The sequence below is a fragment of the Pongo pygmaeus genome, chromosome 6 (assembly GCF_028885625.2).
Source record: "Pongo pygmaeus isolate AG05252 chromosome 6, NHGRI_mPonPyg2-v2.0_pri, whole genome shotgun sequence".
NCBI lineage: Eukaryota > Metazoa > Chordata > Mammalia > Primates > Hominidae > Pongo > Pongo pygmaeus.
This window is the reverse complement of record NC_072379.2, coordinates 133,708,913-133,728,552: the sequence shown is the minus strand read 5'-3', so window position 1 is coordinate 133,728,552 and position 19,640 is coordinate 133,708,913. Positions and strand designations below refer to the sequence as shown.

The following is a 19,640-nucleotide window of genomic DNA, read 5'->3' as shown; positions in this document are numbered from 1 at the left end:
ACTTGACAAACACCATGATGGGTGCTCAATGGATTAAAAATTACATAGCAAATATTGGTTAGATCTGAAACTTCCAGTGATTAAGAGTACACCAGCTTTTATGCATTCACTTTATTATGTATTGTGGTTTACACTGAGTTGTGCTTGTTTTTATTTATTAAAATTGTTAAATCATTACATATTAAATCTTCAAGATTGCTTTCATTTGAAGGGAGCCATATCACATGGAAGATTCATATGAAGTTTCTTGCCAACGATAATATCCAGAATGTTTTTTCCCAAAATCTTTCTGGGATGGATGATTCTTATCCCTTCAGTTACCAGCGGTGCAAACTTCTAGATTAATCTCCCTTAACGCTGGCTCACTGGGTCATGTCACAGTGATCATCAAGAACTGTGTGATCATTCATTGGGTGTTTGCCTCTCTAGGAGTATATTCACCTGAACATTCCAATGATTCCCATTAAGAGCTGTTGGACATTTCAGCTAATTTGCCTTCCATGTTCAATTTCTCTTCTAACTAAAATTACCCATTGAGCTCTTCTTTGCCCAGGGATGACCACTGCCTGGATTAGAGTAATTCATCCTTAGGTGCACCTGTGCTTTTGATGTTCTCCTCCTACTAAAGGATTTGCCAAAGACAATAGTCTCTGACTGAATCAATCAGATCTCCTCTCTCAGGACTGGACCTGGAAACACAGAAGAAATTTTCCAGTTGATAGAACAACAGAAAGAGGCAGACATGTGCGTTGAGCTGAGTCACACTAGTGGAAAGGGATGGAGTAAACATCCATGGACTGTGGCTGGGATCCTCTCACCCACCTTGACTCTAACTCTACTTTCTTTGGGCCCTGGTCCTATTTGGGCTTCTGCTCTTGGATATCCCTGTGATTCCATCTGTTCATTAATCTGTGTCTTATAATCCTGGCCCTTTACTTGAGCTACCAAAGTTTGCTCACACTGAGGTCTACTTCTTCCTAACACTGGGCCATGTGCTCTCCCAGACTTCACCTTATTCATCCATACACTACTTCGCTAAGCTCTGCCTGACTTCTGATTTTTGCTGTTTCTTCTTTACTCACCTGGCTGTCATGCACAACTTAGCCCATTTTTGTAACTGATATCCATTCTGTCTTAGACTGGTCCTCCTGACCCCAATGGAACTAATATCTTTGATGCCAACTGGTCCTTGGCCCTCTTGGGCACTTTGCCTTGGTTCTGCTGGTCTTCAGCACAAGGTGAAGTCAGCCTGGTTCCCCAGCAATGTATCTTGAGACAAGCGAGGGGGAATGTGATATGTGGGTGTCAAAGGAACTGATTATATATTCCTACTTAATATGTTTCTCTCCAAGTGAGATTATTCCCTTTTAGTCAGTGCTTTCATGGAGTATTCACAAAACAATGCCAGAAGCCTCAGGATACCATCAAAAAGCAATTTATCTTCAAGTTATACATCATTTATACATATACATATATTTTCAAAGAAAAGCCGTGTACTAAAATGAGTACCCAATTTACTAAAATTTTTTAAAAATGTATTTTCCTTCAACTATTCCCTTACTGCTGCTTAGCAAGCCTTTTATTAACTTCTTGGTGTTCTTTTTACGTACACTTAATAGCAGCCATTCCTGGATTTCTCTAGCCCCCACAAGCTCCCCATAGAAAACTGCTTCTTTTCTAGAAATGACCTTCTTTTCTTCGAAATGGAGGCCATATGATGCAATCTTCACCTATACATCTGTGTATTTACCCCCTCTTTTCTTCCTTCCAGATCATGTTTTGATCCCATCCACCCTTGTCTTCTATGGGAATCCAGATCTGACCCCACTCCCCATCTTACATGCCCCAGCTCAAAGGTCTCTTATCTGTCAATCATGAAGGGTGGGTTTACAAAGGGACCTTAAGTGTTCACAGTTTTTATCAGATTCTCAAAGGTTTCCATAGCAACAACACAGGGAAGAACAACATAGGGAACAACTCATCACCCCTCCCTCACAGCCCAGGTCATAGTTTCCCCCCCACCCCCTCCCATAGCTTTACCCGCAGCCTGCCAATTATGAGTTTGGGGTGAGAAGCAGAGTGGGTCTTACCACAAAACATGCTCTGACATCTCCTCTGTCTGTGCAAGTGGCTTTCCCTAGCTAGAACGTATCTGTGCTAGAGTGTTCTGCTGTACTCTGGGCCTCATCTTAGAGCTGGCCCTTGCAAATTGTCAATGTTGGATCAAGAAAGCTCCCTATCCGGTACGGGGATGGGGGAGCTGGGGAAGAGGTTAGAGGTGGAGGCCTGGGGGTAAGGAAGTTAGGGATGCAACCAGGGTCCGTTACAGCTGGGAGCACTAAAGACAGAGGCAAAGAGGTGAGAGGCGAGCTCCGTGGAGCAGTCTGGTTTCAATACCAACAGGAACCACAGCCAGGTGTTCCTGCCTTCCTTGCCCCTCCTACAAGGCCCAGGCATGACGTGCTGGGATTCATTCCATGCTTTTGGCTGGAGGCAGAGAAGCTGCCTCAATTACTAAGGGCTTTCTGTTGTCAGCACTTTCTCACTGGTCTTATGCTCAAGTGGATCTTTGGATTTCCTGGTGCCTTGTACCACTGATGGCCCATCTTATTCCACCTCCTTATATTTGTATCCTCTTAGTCTGTGATCATCAAAGTAAAAATTCTGACAACATTGGGATAGACCAGTATTCACTGGACACAGCTCAGGGCTCTAGAAAGAACTAGGAGGGAGAAGATATCACTCAAGGGTCCTCAAATACGAGAAAGGAAGAGATCATTAGGGATACTAGGTAAGAAGTGGAGGATACCAGCCAAGATGAGCATAATGTCCAGAGGACTCAAATGATAGGCAGTTCAGGGTATTGAATCTGCAGGGAAGAGGGAGCAAACAGCTTCATTTCATTTGGACATCTTAACCACTATGGGACATCGGAGAAGCATTACCTATGTCCATTCTTCACTCAACAGATGAAGTCAAAAGCTGATGATTTCCTCAAAAAGGTCACGGTTACTTAAGCAGAGGAACCAATACTAGAACTGAGATGTTGTAGTGGTGCTCATAAGCCTGTGCCAAAAGTTTCTCTTTAAGCTACCCATCTACTCAGGACTTATGGGCATCTCTCCAATAGCAAACTTGGATTAGCCTGACAGATGAAGGACTTTCAGTAAGGAGCTAATGGTATCTTCTCAGGCCCTAAGAGAACTTATGCAGAAAACGCCCTTTTGAAGTCTGAAAATTCTTTGGCAGCATCTTTCTAACCTCCTCCTTAGTCCTACCATGCTATTTGCATACCACTCTATCAGCATTTTTCCTGTCCCCCGACCACATTTCTGAGACATGTGATAGACTACAGGCAAATGGGGAACTAGCATATCTCTTTTCATGCCCATCTCTAAATCACTTTTGCGTCTTGCTAAGGAATGACTAACTAGTAATCATGCTATCATGAAAATGGCAAATGGAGACAATTACATGTGTTTCTATAAAAATGCCTGCTGAGGTGCATTTTATTTATCAGAACAGAGAATACCTGGGCTAGATTCTGGAACTTTACATGGCTGGCCATAGGATCAACTTGTTTTATCTACCTAAGACCAGGAGATTCTCAGGCCAGTTACAGGAGCCAATTAGAATTGTTAATAATTCTAATAATAAGGCAGTTGCCTTACTGTCAGGAAATGCTTTCATGTATCTCATTTAAAATCCTTTAAACTGCAGTTTGAGCCTGGTTCTCCTTCTCCTAACTTTAATATAAGAATTGTGTATTTACTTAAGTCAATCTTTTGATTGGAATGATTTAAATTACACATTCTATTTGCTTCGAATACTTGAAACAACCCTGCACTTTCCTTATGGATCAATCCATTGTACGTACATTCCTTGTGTGTCCTAGGATCAACTCTTAGTGACTTTTTGTTCTGGAATTTTGTGATTATATTTCTGAAATGAAAGTTACTGTGCTTTCATGGTGCTCCTTTGGCCTCACTATGTGGGGAAATGTGTTCTAGGTAACATTCAACAGGAAGGAAGTAGCACAAAGAACTGCCTAAAATTCAGCATAAACTCAAATCCTCTCACTCTATCTCTACCTATACCAGCAGAATACCTAAAGTGTTACTTGGAAAAACATGAGTGTTTTTATGGTTGTTGGGGGTGGGGAGCCCAAGAGGAGGGGAATGGGGGATCTGGAGAGAGTGGTCATAGCACAGTTTGAACTTTCAGGGATTCGGAGATGTTGGTTTCAAAATGGAATTTATCCTCAAATCCCAAGATTATAGATCTCCTTCCAAACTGCATTCCCTTCATGGTTTAGAGAACAGTTAGAAGAAAAATTGCTCTCCATATTTTGATTGACATTAAAAACCCTGTGAAAATAGTTTGGAACTTGATCTCTTCAAGGGAAGGACAGTAATTAAACTATAGCTTTCGCCTGCAGCTTTTCTCTCACACTTACTCAGAACTGTTCCAGGGAAGGAAATTCACAAGGAATTCTGTTCTCATATATCACTTCTAGAAGGAGAAAGAGGCATTCCCAAGAAAATTATCCCCAAACTTCTAAATACAAAGAGAAAAGGTTATTTAATGAGTCCCAACCCCAAACTACCGCATTCCATGGAATAAAATCCAATTGAATCAGTCATTTGTGACTGGTAGTCTTTAATAGCCAGCACTACTAAAAAATCATCAGATTTACCCTGCTTGCCATATAGCATCTAGTCTTCACTCAAGTTCTAGCTGTATATGTCTGGTTTTGGCAAACACATTAGAAGGATTTTCAGTTTACAAGTCCATCTGCATAGTCCTGTTAATAGAAGGCATCTATAAATACCAAGTACTTTGTTCTCATCCACTTTTTTTGACCATGTATTGCCACAGCACTAAAACTCCCCCACCCCTTACCATCAGCTCTTTCTAAAAGGAATTCCAGGCTACTACCAACTAGCTGCCTTGTACTACTGTTTCAGACACCCAAATATGTCTATCTCGATATAAAAGCCTGCCTCCTTCCTTTCTGAAACACATTTCCAATCGACATCTCTTTAGATTCTCTAGACACACTCAGGCACACTTTCAAACAGAAAATAAGATTTCTTAAAAAATAGTTTGGTAGGACGTTAAATGTGCTTTCTCAAAACACACCCACTAGCACATGCATTCTCTTGTTATTAGGTTTTATAAGAAACAGACCAGCCTAGGCATCTTCTGTCTTAGCAAATATCCCATCAGTGACATTAACCCAACCAGTGCTAGGTGCTAGTGATCTCTCCATCTCTGACCATATTTCCTTGCAACTCTGGAAGTCTAGTTTTAAATACTGGCAGCAGACTATAACGCAAATGCCTTTGGTTAAAAAATCATTCCCTTTTGGCTTCTCATCAACCTAAAGAATTGTTGATTTTGTTTTTAAAGCAAAAGCTCTTCAAATCTTTGGCAATAAAAGATGCAGAAGAGACTGTGTGAGCAGTCTGGTGCAGTAGGCTTGCTAACACTGGCCTTTGGATATCAGGTATAATCTCATATGGCTGTCCTAAACAAAAGGCTATCCTCATCAAAGTTGCCAGTGCTCCCTAAATGTAAGTCTCTATATGGTCGCTCTTCTTGTCCAAACTCTAAAAACAAAACTGGAAATCTCATCCTGTTTGCCTTCCGGGAATATCCGTATGGCAGTGAAGCCCAGCCAGGCTCGGGAGTTTGCATGGTTTATTGCCTTGAACATTCTTGCATCTCCAGCTACCTTAGCCAGGAATGTTGACTGAAAGCCGGAGAAAGTCCCCAGATTCTCTCTAGAAGATAAAAAAAGAAAGCCTTCTGTGCCTTACCTTGTAGTCTGAAACTTCTTCCCGAGGACTAAGTCGGAAAGGAAGGACTGATTTCTTTAAGCAAGAGCACAGCCAGAGAGCAAGCAGGCGGGCAGGCAGGCAGCCGAATACACACTGCTCTATTCAATAAAACTCCAGACCGCCCTTCCTTGGCCCCTCCCAGAAGTCCATGCTAAGTGAGCACATATCCCCTATGTTTACAGTCGGCAGGCGGTGGTATGCATTGTCCTGTCGTTTTTCTAATAGGCAGCCAATGACGACACCCCAGCCAAGGTGGATGCAGCCTGCCTGTGGAGATGCCTGTCATTCCCTAGGCATGCTCAGGAAATCACTCATCAGAAAACCCAAGACCTAAAAAGCTCTGAAACTGCGTGCAGGCTGCCAAAACCAGCCTGCTCCATGCCCTTTTTTGGTTATCCTTAGCAGGGCCTCTGGAAGTGAATCCATTGTCAGGAACAATCATAAGAAATGTTAATCTTGGAGAAAGAGGCTGTCTTGTAGAACACAAATGCAGCAATAAAAAGAAAGCACAGTCTCTGAAACAAAAAGTTAACAGATCAGTTTATTGGGCGTGGGGGTGGGAAAGGCTTCTTACCAGAGGGAGTCTTAATAGTATATTTCTTTTCAAAGTACTTGTACGTACAAAATGAGTTTAAATTGTTATGCAATTCTAAAACCTGAAGGAGACAGGACCCGGGTCTGCTGAGCAGACTAAATTCTAGCCTGAAAGAGGCACAACTCCCCAAAATGTGTCTGCATGTGTTATAAAAACAAGCGACCAAAGGGAAACCAAAAGCATAGGTCTTTTTTAGCGAGTAATACTGGCCAGAATAAACCTAAGGTCCTCCAGGCTTGGATATCCTCACTGGCTTCACTTTCCTCTCCTTATCTCTTTTGTTTCCTCAGATTTGGTGATGTGGAGATAGTACTAGAAATTCCTAGAAATTGATGCACATCAGAGAGGGTATGAAGAGACCCACCACCTGCTTTGGGCTGGGGTAGACAGATGCATATATCCCGCAGAGGTGGCATAATGTTCAGGTGACGTCTTGAAAGTGCTCCGACCAACTCTTCATGGTTAGGACGTGTGCTATAAGAGGGTCAGAATTAGCAGATGCTAATGAGAATTAAGGTAACTGGCCCACACATAGTCTTGTCCTTTTCAATATAGAATTCACTCAATTAGTACTCAATTAAAATTGAAAACCCCTTTTTTTGGAGCACTTACTATTTGTCAGGCCTGGGGATAGGTGCAAGATCTATGTCTCATTGTTATATGTTTGGAGACTGTTTCATCACTGAACAAGAGGTTTCACAATATTTTTCCTGGCTAATTACAAGTCCAGATATTGATCTTTAAAAATGGCAGGTTTTACTATATGCCTTTCCCTGTTTATGAAGATGTGACTTAGAAATGATCTCTGTTTACGAAAATGTCCCTGCCCTTTGTGCCTCTTTTAGAACAGTTGGGAAGTAGCCAGTTCACACTGTTGGTTTCCTTCTTCAGCCTTCCAGCATTAACAAGTTACCCAGAAGCATCCATACCAACTCTTTACATTCATCTCTTTCTTGGGAAGGTTGCTTCCCTCCCCTCTTCCTGACTGCTACTGTTGCACAGCCCCAAAAAGCTATAGCTGAGGCTCCCAGGCAGAGGGAGAGATGAGCCTCAGGCATCCCAAGAGGAATGCACTTTCCCAGAGGAAAGAATAAATAATGGTTGGTGGGAATCGTACAGTCAATGTTGCATTTCAGGTACACTGTGGCACAAGCAGGCATTTGTGGAACACCACTGTTTATAAAATTGTTCCTGTGGGAAAATGTCTTCTGATCCCAGATAAATGATTTAGAAATAAATTTTCAGAACACGGCCAGTTTTGCTGATGGGGACATCCCAATCCAGAGAGGGAGGAAAGATAGAATAATACTACATATTCTGGTAAACTGCTGGGCTTGAACATATTGTAGGGCAGACATCAGGGAGTTCAGAAAACAGCTCATTCGGTGATCTCTGTGCAAAGATATGACCTGTGTCCAGAGACGTTCCGGGTGCATGATCTCCAGGTGGTATTCTCCATAACTCAGTGAGGCCTGTTTGAAAGTGCTATTTTCCATTACCGCTGCTGATTATATCCTAAACCACACTCTCCCTGCTTGTATAAATAATGCCCTTTGGTGGAACAGCATCAGGGTATAATTTTGCAATCTATGAATAAAATAAATACCAGCTTTCCAGAGGAAAGAAAAGTTGTGTTACAAATGGGGAAAATATTATCAACAGGAAACACAGCAGGGACCTGCATTTTGCATGGTTTTTAGAAGATAAATGGCTAAATATTTTTGGGTTATGTCTTTTGATAAAAAAAATAGTATGTTTCCCTAGATAAATTCTGGATATCTCATATATAGGGTATAGTGGATGAGTGACCACACAACCTATTTTATGTATTTGAAATACACTTATCGTGGAGGAACTATATAGTTTGAAGAATAATTTAACAAATTTCATGTAGTGTATACCATGATATTGAAAAATTCTTCTTTCTTTGTCCTTTTACTTTTTTTAAACAATCAAGAATTTAAAAAAGAAAGGAAGGGGAATAAAAAGAAAAAAAAGGATACGTGTTGCTGAATCTCTGCCATGGGAAACTTTACTTTCATAGTATTTACTCTTTCCAGAGGTCATTTGTAAACAGCCCTAAAAATACACGAGATTTATATAGGAAATTTCTGTGAAATATATGTCCCAATTGGATCATCCCAGATAAAGGACTGCTTGTCTATCATAGGCTAGATCTACCTAATCAAACCATAATAAATCTAAAAAGACATTTAGAAATGTCTGGACTATTCTTTGTATTTTTTTAGTTACAACTGAGTGTTTGCTATGATGTAGATCAGTAGCAAGAAATTATATTTTGCTTGCACGTCAACCTGGGAAAAGTAAAAACAGGCCATTTTTTAATTCAAAATTAGTTACTTCATTTAGTCGTGAAAAACATACCTCCTTTCAGCTTAAAGTACCTACTTTATTCAATAGAAAAGAAGATTTGAAAGTTTTAAAAGGCAGCAGAACACCCTTTGCCAGATTCTTTTAGTCAAATAAAACCTTTGCCAACACCCAGGTTTATCAAACAATAAAAGCAGACTGGTAGAATCTTGATATCAAAATTGGACACAAAAGTACCAAACACAATAGAGAATTTGGATTAAGTGCACTTATGAACGCAGATGAAAAAATTAGTAATTGAATCCAACAGTGTGGAAAAAAGAGATAAGGCCAATCCAGAGATGGTTTAAGATCTGAAAATCCACTGATATAATGTACAACATTAGCAGTTTAAAAATAAAATAAAATAAATAAGAAAAGTAGAAAAATGAAAAGAGAAAGATTGTCTCAATAGGTGAATGATACTTGGTAAACTTAGTAATTATTTTGGAAAAAAAACTCTTGGAAAACTAGAAATAGAATCTTTTTAAACATAATGAGAGGCATTTACCAGAAATCTATAGCAAACGTCATGCTTAATGATAAAATGTTAAAAGCATTCCCATTATAATCAGCGAAAAGACCAAGCCACTACTATCTCTTCTACAACTAAAAAAAATGTGCTAGATACCTAACCAAGACAAATAAATAGAAAAAATAGCCACTGGGATTAGAAAGAGAAATAAAGGTCTTTATTTGCTGTACGATTATCTGTGTAGAGAATTTGAGAGGATCTATAATATATTGGAACTAATAGAAGAGCTTAGCAAGATTGTTGGAATTAAGTTCAAGACGCAAAAACCTAGAGTTTCTGTAATCAGCCATCTCTAATTTTTAAATGTAATGGAAAAAGATGCTATTCATAATAACAAAAAGTGTTCATTACCTGGGAATAAATGTAACAAAATATGTGCAAGAAAGTTATAAAACTTGAGTTAAGGGCATGAAAAACCTGACTAAATGGTGAAATGTATCATCTTCATGAATGAAAAACCTGGAAGTTGTAAAGATATATATTCTCCTCAAAGTAATCCATGCATTCATTATTCTTTCCTTTTTTTTTTTTTGAGACGGAGTCTCGCTCTGTCGCCCAGGCTGGAGTGCAGTGGCATGATCTCGGCTCACTGCAAGCTCCACTTTCCGGGTTCAAGCGATTCTCCTGCCTCAGCCTCCTGAGTAGCTGGTACTACAGGCGCCCGCCACCACGCCCAGCTAATTTTTTGTATTTTTAGTAGAGACGGGGTTTCACCGTGTTAGCCAGGATGGTCTCGATATCCTGACCTCGTGATCCACCTGCCTTGGCCTCCCAAAGTGCTGGGATTACAGGCGTGAGCCACCGCGCCCAGCCGCATTCATTATTCTAATTAAAATCTCCAAATGATGTATTTTGTAGAACTTGACAAAACAATAGTAAATATTTTAAAAGTAAAGACCTAAAAATAGGCAAAGAGGTTTTTTTATAGAGCAATTCTAATTAAGATAAGCGCTATTCACACAAGACTAAACAAATAGATCAATAGACTAAAGCAGAAAGCCTAGAAATAGACCCCAGCATATATGAATTATTTTAGAGGAAGTATTATAAATAAAGAAGAAAAGGGTGGATTACTCTATTAATGGCAGGGTTACAATCAATTTTGTGGAAACAGAAAATTTAGATTCAAAGTTTCTACTACACACTATAATAAACTAGGTTATATAAAAAACAAACTTAGAAATGATTAGAAAAAATTGAAGGTGAATTTTTTTTATCATAGGGTATATAACATAAAAAACAGAATTAACAAATGAAAAGACTAATAAATTTGAGGATATGGTTAAACACGGCAGATCACATCAGAACACTCATTTAATTTCTGCTTCCCCACACCTCTCCAGAATGATAGTAAAGCAATAAAAAAATCATAAATAAATCCTACAAGACAGAGTACCTGAAAGGAATTAGCATGAGTCCAGATGTCAGCCAAATTTTGGACTAAGGAAAATGGACAGATGGCTGGAAATTGACTCAACAGAGCTGAGAAACTGAAATCTGGTCCTGTAAATTAGGATGCCAGCAAGAAGGACACTGATTCAAGCCTCAGAATCAGGAAAAACTCGGGATATGGAAGCCCTGGGAACCTCTGAGGACAGGCGGTGGAGCAGAAAACAGATTTGTTGAAAGTCTGGGTAAGGAATAGTTAGAAGTCCAGATAGCGTCCTCTACCCCACACAACCAGCTGAGCATCTCTCTCTCAACCAGATGGAAAACTGGAAGTTTATTCTGATTCTTCTATGAAGTGCTGGACTCAGAAGAACAAGTGAAGCAGTGAACAGGGAAGAGGCTGAATGCTGAAAATAAATGTTTAAATGAAAGCCAACTCGTTGAACACTGAACATCTCCAATCGCCTCACCCTGCAGGGCTCCCAGGACACCAACAATCAGGTTTGTATCCCACAGACAGGAAATTGAAGGATTCCATTCCAGAGAAACTGGCATGCTCATGGAAAAAAAGACCTAAACTCACAGACATTTGAGAGACATTGTCCAGTGCACTTTAGTAACCCATTTGCAGCAACTTCCAATTGGCTACTTAGTACCTCACTCTTTTTTTTTTTTTTTGAGACGGAGTCTCACTCTGTCACCCAGGCTGGAGTGCAGTGGCACCACGTCAGCTCACTGCAACCTCTGTCTCCTGGGTTCAACAAATTCTCCTGCCTCAGCCTCCCGAGTAGCTGGGAGTACAGGTGCCCACCACGACACCCGGCTAATTTTTGTATTTTTTATTAGAGACGGGGTTTCCCCATGTTGGCCAGGCTGGTTTCAATCTCCTGACCTCGTGATCCACCTGCCTCGGTCTCCCAAAGTGCTGGGATTACAGGCGTGAGCCACCGTACCCGGCCTACCTCACTCTTAAATATGAGCATCACATTAAGGAAAGAGAGATTATAACAAACAACAGAAACACACACACACACACACACACACAGAAGAGAGGTTGGGTAGGAAATGGAAGAAAACTTGGAGAAAACTACAATTACAGTTCTCAGTGAGATAAGAGAAGATATTGTATCCATGAAACAAGAAAATCAGGCTTTAAAAAGGCACTTTCAGAGAACAGAAAAGAATGCTTGTATATGAAAAGTATGATGGCAGAAATTTACAAAAATTCAACTCAAGAAATGCAAGATAAGGTTTAGAAAAATCAACTGGGCATGGTGGTTCATGCCTGTAATCCCAGCCCTTTGGGAGGCTGAGAAGAAGGAGCCTAGGAGTTCAAGACCAGCCTGGACAACAGGGCAAAACCCTGTCTCTATGAAAAATACAGAAATTAGCTGAGCATGGTGGCACGCGCCCATAGTCCCAGTCCTAGGGAGGCTGAGGTGGGAGGATAGCTTAAGCCCAGGAGGTGGAGGCCACAGTGAGCCATGATTGTGCCACTGCACCCCAGCTTGGGCAACAGAGGTAGATCTTGTCCTAAAAAAAAAAAAATTCAGAAAAATCTTACAGAAAAATGAAGAAAAAGGCAAGCTGGAATAGAAAAGATAAAAGATAAAAACACTACATAATTACACCTGAGTGTACGTAAAAAAGAGGACAGAAAAAAATAGTAAGAAGAAAATTATCAAAGGAAATAATAAAATAAGACTTCCGAAAACTAAAGGATACAAGTTTCCAGATCCAAAGGGCCCAATGGGCCAATATAATGAATGAAAACATATTTCATTCTGAAATTATCAAGTTCCAAGGTTATATGCTTCACCTCAAGGGGGAATAATACTTTGGAGTGAAAATTAGAAACCAAGAAGGAGGACAAAAATCAGGAAACAGAGAATGCAAACCCAGGATAGAGGTGAAAGAGTCCCATGATAGTAAAAGAAAATCCCAGGACAATAGCTGTATGGCTCATTAAGAAAGCAACCATTAGACATTGCAGCAGTGGATGCCAGGAGGAATGTTTTAAGGAAAAGTGAGGTAGATAGATTATTCAATGTATTCTTGGCAAAAGCACTTGCAGTAAGTACATAGAAAATAAGTAAATGTAAGATTGAGGTCATTATAATTAAAAAAAAAACATTTGTACAAAAAAGGAAAAGTAATCATTGGATACCATATAGTTCAACTGTAAGAAAAATTTACCACAATCATAAGAATGGAAATATTGCACATTGATTTTTACCAAAACCAAGATGATGTAATTAGATTCAGAGGATAGCAGGCAAGACCATATTAGTAGGATGATGGTGGGGAAGAGAGCCAAACCTTCATTTCATTCAGCAAGAAATCATAGATACTGTCTACTATTGAAAATGTAATAAATAGCAGAATTAGTATGTTGTTTAGGCTCATGGAAATAAATGCCTAAAAGAACAGTAAGGCTGGGCACGGTGGCTTGCTCCTATAATCCCAGTATTTTGGGAGGCTGAGGCAGGCAGATCGCTTGAGCCCAGGAGTTTGAGGCCAGCCTGGAAAACATGCTGAAACCTCATCTCTACAAAAAGTATAAAAAATTAGCCAGGCATGGTGGTGCACGCCTGTAGTCCCAGCTACTCGGTAGGTGAGGAGGGAGGGTCACCTGAGCCTGGGAGGTCGAAGCTACAGTGAGTCATGTTTGCACCACTGCACTGCGGCCTGAGTGACTGAGTGAGACCCTGTCTCAAAAAAAAAAAAAAAAAAAAAAAAGTTCATTTATTCTTTGATTCACTCACTGAACAAATGTTTACTGAGTTTCTACCACATGCCAGGGCCTGTTCTAGATGTTGTGAACAAGATACATTTTGATGGAGGGAGGCAGATATACACATTAGCTAATACATGAATATATAATGTCAGGCAGTGGTAAGTGCTATAAAAAGAAAAGAAGGAGTAAAGGAATAGGGAGAAACAGGGAAGTCTTTTCTGAAGAAGGTTTTCAACAGAGACGTGAATAAAGTGAAGGAACAAGCAGTGAGACTACATGAAGGAAAAGCCTTCCAGAAGGCAAGACAGCAAGTGCATATTAAAGAAATAGCAACGAGCCCAGGGGGACTTGGGGAGGAGTGAGAGCCTGTGGCCAGATCTGTCATCCAGAGGCTTCTAGCCATGGTAAGGACTGCGGGGCTTGTTCTAAGATGGAAGGTCATTGGAAGATTTTGAGGCAGGAAAAAAAAAAGCACTGTGTCTACCTTGTCTAGAATACAGGCAAGATTGCCAGAGGCAGAAACAGGAGGTGATTGCCCACTCCCAGGTGACAGGTGCTGTTGTGGGCTGGGGCAGCGGTGCTTGGGAGCTGAGAGAGTATTTATTTCTAGGACATGGAGATTCACTGATGGCTTAGATGAGGACTGTGAAAAAAAGAGAGGAATCAAGAGTGTCTCCTGTTATGGTCTGAATAATGGAGTGAATGGGAGTGCTATTGAATAGAACGGGCACCCTGAGGGGGATGGATATTTGCAGGGAGGGGCGGAAATCATATTAGACATATTTCAGGCATGTTAAGATGTTAAGAGGGGAGGGAGTGTCATATGCAAATCTGGTGTTCAGAAAAGGGATCCAGGCTTGAGATGCACATTTGCGAATCTTCAGTTTTTAGATAGGATTTAAAACCAGGAATGAGTTACCTGAGGGAGTGCAAACAGAAAAGAGCAGAGATGTGGGAGCTAACACCCCAACATTTACATCCCAGAAAAGGAGGCTGAGAAGGAGCTGAGAGCCATTGCTCAGGGGAAGAAGCAGTTGAAGGAAGGGGTGGCGTGGAGGACTCCTGCTTTTGTTAAAAGTCATATAGTATTATTTAACTTTTCAAACAATATACTTGTGATAGATTGGGTTATTGTTACCCAATTCACTTCCTCTTTTAATGGAATTCCTTGCAGCACTCTAAGTAGGTGGACTTGACCATGTGGTTTGCCTTGAGCAGTGCAGTGTGGCCAGAGGTGACGGCGTGCCTGTCCATGGGGGAGGCTTAAAGAGGCGTCGAATGTTTGCTTTTGCGTTGAGCACCTGCCCTTTGCCATGATAACAGCATACCACATGCAGTGGGTTGAGCAGTGCCCCCTGACAATGTGTTCATCCAAACACATAGGACCTTATTTGGAAATAGGGTCTCTGTATGTATAATTAAGGATCTCAATATGAAATCGTACTGGATTGTCCAGGTGGGCCTGAAATCCAACCACAAGTGGCCTTACAAGAAAAAGACAGCGAGATTTGAGATACACAAAACAAGGAGGAGAAGAGGGGGTGAATACAGAGGCAGGGATGGAAGCGACACATCTATAAGCCAAGGAATGCTGAGGCTTGCCAGTGACCCCTAGAAGCTGGAAGGGAGGCGTGGGGTGCAGTCTCCCTCAGGGCCCCAGAAAAAGCCAGCGACCCTGTTGACACCTTGATTTTGTACTCCTGGCCTCTAGAACTGTGAGAGAAGAAATGTGTATTGTTCTATCACCCAGTTTGTGGTAATTTGTAATAGCAGCACAGGAAACGAATCCTCCTCCGATAGTGGCTGCTCTGCAGTTTGGTTTCCAGAATGAGAAGACACATGGAGCGGGGCTGGGCCGCTGAGTCCAGTCAACACCAGCAGAGCTACTATTTCCCAGGCCTCATGTGACGGGAGCAAGAAACAAATGTTTGCTGTTGTAAGCCACTGACGTTTGAGAGCATTTTTTCTCTTTACAAAGAGAAAGGTAACTAATATTTATCAATATTAAGTGAGAGTTAAACTAAAGAAAAAAATTTGGTTACATCAAGAAATAAAAATTTCTGTTCAAAAAAAGCCACCATCTACAAAGGGAAAAGACAAGCCAAGAGAAAATTTTCAATGTTTAAAACAAAGAATTAGAATCTAGACTATCGGCTGGGCGTGGTGGCTCACACCTGCAATCCCAGTGCTTTGGGAGGCCGAGGCAGGAGGATCACCTGAGGTCAGGAGTTCGAGACCAGCCTGGCCAATATGGTGAAATGCTGTCTCTACTAAAAATACAAAAATTAGCTAGGCATGTTGGCGCACGCCTGTAATCCCAGCTACTTAAGAGGTTGAGGCAGGAGAATTGCTTGAACCCGGGAGGCGGAGGTTGCAGTGAGCCCAGATCACACCACTGCACTCTGCACTCCAGTCTGGGCAACAGAGCAAGACTCCATCTTAAAAAAAAAAAAAAAATCTAGACTATCAAGGAATGCCTACAAATCAACTGATACAGAGAGAGAGAGAGTGTGTGTGTGTGTAAGAGAAAACCCAATAAAAAATAGGTATAGGATAAACAGTCCACTTAGGAGAACACTGCAAAGGTCAAAAGCCTTGAAATGATGTTCAACTTCATTAGTCATCAGAAAAATGCAAGTTAAAACAATGCCAACCAGATTGGTAAAGAAAAAAAGTTTAATCATGCAAAACTAAATGTTGTTGATGATGTACAGAAACAAATTCTTACACATTTTGGATAAGAAAGTAGATTGGTGCATTCACTTTGTTGAGTGATTTGACAATATCTAGTGACTTTCAGTATGCACATCTATATTCTGTAATCCCATTTCTAGGTATATCCTCTTGGGACACCCTCACACTCTTAAGCCAAGAGACATGTCAAAGGAAGCTCATTCGAGCATTGTTTGCAGTAGTAAAAACGTTGTTAAAAATGCTCCAATAGCAATTGGCAGGGGAGAGGCTACAGAAACCATGATATATAACATAATAGCTAAATATCTAGTTATATAAATATATGTATAATTATAAAAATACATAATAGCTAATACCATATTATATATGGAATAGGATGGGGTATTATACATAATAGCTAAAATGAATGACCTAGATGTACCTGAAACTCAAAAGCATATTAAGTGGGAAAAAAGAAGCAGGTTGCAATTGGAATTATTCCATTTGTATGAATCATTTAAGAATGCATATAAGAATGGACTAGAACCACATCAAATTTAACATAGTTGTTGGCCATAAGGAGGGAGAGAGGAGAATGGTACTGGTCTTGAAATTAAGAAATTTAAAGTGTATCAGCAATGTATAAAAGAGCATCTTAAGCAATATGAAAAAAATTACATCTGTTAACACTGCAGAGCATGTACACAGGTGTTTGTTGTGTTATTCTTAAGCTTTTGGTTGTTTTGTTTTTTTAAAAAAAAATTGCAATATAAATGAGACATTCTCCCCCCAGAGCACTAGTAATCTGGTCCTCTAGATTACTTCTCGGATGTTCCTGTGACGTCAGGAAAAGCCACTGTGCTTCTTTGTCCTCAGGCCAACAGAGTAGCTCACTTGGGGCCAGCCCAACTAGCAGGAGAATGGACCTGCCCTGACTGTGAGGTCCTCAGCTTAGTCTCACATTTGTACAAAGGCTTTGACACCATAACATCAACAGTCACTCTTTAAGGAGTAATAACTTAAGCCACAGCCTGCTTAGCACCTGCTCAGCACCTGCTCAGCGCTTGGTGCCACCTGTTTTATGAGTAGGGTGCAGATGAAATGAGAGTCTGCACTGACCCACTTTGATGGGGCCAGTCTCCTGGAGCAGCAGGTGGAAGAAGAAGGGCACTGATGGTCCGGAATAAGGCTGAGGCCCTGACAAAATGAAAGAGGGCATGATCAGAGAAGACCCAGTGTGGATGAAGGAGCTCCTGAGATAAATGGTACTGTTTCTCACTTCCATGGCACAGGACTGGCCATCCCCTCAGCCAGGAAGTCTCTGTCTCCTTATTTCTTGAGCTATAGAGGATGACTAGATGTCTCCATGTTCCAACCTTCCCAGTCCACCCGTATTCATTGCTGTTGGATTTGCTGTAACCTTAGAGAAAGCAAAAAGTTTCCAGAAATTTCTCCCAGTCTCCAATGGGTATCTGAGTCATGCAAAGCTGTGGCTAGATTTTTCTCAGCTATTCATTTGTCCATTCATTCATTTATTCACTCAACATCTGAACATCTGTTACCTGCAAGGCTTAGTGTTAGGTTCTGTCCTTGTTATAATCTTGTCATTGTCACTTTCATAGAATCAGAGACATGGTGTGTGCCTCTAGAGAACTGCTGTTCTAATGGGGAAGCTCTGACAGGCACCGGAGATGGACTCCAGGATGGCAAGTCCTGAGAGAGACCATTTGGCTCTGCAAGTCTGCACGTGCTAACCCAGCCGTGCACGTTTCCTCTTCCTGTTCATGCTCAAGGAAGCCTGTCTGAAATCCAACCAAGACTGTTTGGTGAGGCCTGGCCTCCCCTCCTAACCAGAAAACACGCCCTTCACTCATTTCAGAAAGAAAAAATAAAAAAGCCAGTCTTATAATTGGCTTTGCATTGCAGGCATACTTGTGAGGGGCGCAAATAAGAAAACATTTAAAATATTTGATCTATTTTGGGTGAGATTCTGTAGCTTTGGCCTAGCCGACTGTCATCTGAAAGGCAAGAAGCTAGAGATTTCTCTTGGGGGATAGACTATTTTTAAGACCCGAAAAATATTTTTAAAGAGATTGCTGAGTCTGGTGATAACTGGGGAGAAATGGCTGTTTGGACTAAGCAAACTGTGTGATATAGATGCATCTAACTACTGATCAATCTCTGCTGGAGGTTTGATGGATTTATGACACACACACGCATGCACACACACACACACACACTCACACAGAGACAGAGAGAGAGAGAGAGTGTGTATACACGAGGGAGAACTGAAATATCTTTGCAGCTTCACAGTCTCGTCCCTTTCTGAACCCTCACTGGGCCTTTCAGCTTCATTTCACCTCACGCTGCTTCCTGCTCTTTCGTCTCTCTGTTGGTCCCTCCTCTCTGTCTATAAACATGTCCAAGGGTTGGGGCAAAAATACCTTTGACTGACTCTTGTTTCTTTTAGCTCCACTCTTCTCTTTCCTCTTAGTGTCAAATTTCTCCAAATGATTAGTTTATGAAGCAGCCTCTCCCTGTTCTTCGTCCATGACCTCACCTCTTGATCCAGGGGCATTATGTCTTCAGCCTCCCTTCCTCCCTCCCTGTCTGCCCGCCATGCTCCCTAACTCCTCTTGCTTCTCTCTTCGTCTTTGGTGGCTCCTGACGCCAGTGTCTAGCCTATCGTCCTATCTCTCTGGCCTCTTGACGTTTTCTACTTGTGCTTTCTTTTCCCTAAACATGGGCATCCTCCCAGGTCCAGGCTTGATCTCCCTCCTAGAAACCAATAATACCTACTTCACAGGACAGAAGTAAGAATTGAATGAAATAAAATGCCTATGAAGCTGCTTTGTGAACTAACTGCTCATTTACTTACACACAATAAACATTTATGAAGTAGCTTCTCTGTACTAAAACTTTTCTCAGTCCTGATGTATTAGGCCATTCTAGCATTGCTAAAAATACCTGAGACTGGGCAATTTATAAAGAAAAGAGGAGGCCGGGTGCAGTGGCTCATGCCTGTAATCCCAGCACTTTGGGAGGCTGAGGCAGGTGGATCACCCGAGGTCAGGAGTTCGAGACTAGACTGGCCAACATGGTGAAACTGCATCTCTACCAAAAGTACAAGAATTAGCCAGGCATGGTGGCCTGTAGTCCCAGCTACATGGGAGCCTGAGGCAGAAGAATCGGTTGAACCCAGGAGGCGGAAGTTGCAGTGAGCCAAGATCGTGCCACTGCACTCCAGCCTGGGTGACAGAGTGAGACTCCCTCTCAAAAAAACAAAAAAAGAAAAGAGGTTTAAGGGGCTCATGGTTCTGCAGGCTTTATAGGAAGCATGGTATCGGCACCTGCCCACCTTCTGGTGAAGCCTCAGGAATCTTTCAATCATGATGGAAGGCAAAGCAGGAGCAGGTGCTTCACATGGTGAAAACAGGAGCTAGCTAGAGAGAGAGAGAGAAAGAGAGAGAGAGGTGCCATACACTTTTAAACAGCCAG

At 41.4% G+C, this 19,640-nt stretch overlaps 1 protein-coding gene across 22 annotated transcripts in view; it reads right to left on the bottom strand.

Moving 5' to 3' along the window:
• CALD1 (caldesmon 1) overlaps positions 1 to 19,640 on the bottom strand; it is a 229,233-nt gene that overhangs the window by 188,959 nt on the left and 20,634 nt on the right. For 9 of the 22 annotated variants that reach the window (XM_054494609.2, XM_063667823.1, XM_063667824.1 and 6 more), the window contains exon 1: positions 5,823 to 6,128. The exons of 4 other annotated variants lie outside the window; for them this stretch is intronic. The gene's annotated coding sequence lies outside the window, so the exon portion shown is untranslated. Of the gene's footprint in view, positions 1 to 5,822; positions 6,296 to 19,640 lie in introns of those variants that run through there. 9 more of the 22 variants (XM_063667840.1, XM_054494614.2, XM_054494615.2 and 6 more) reach the window with 7 other exon arrangements.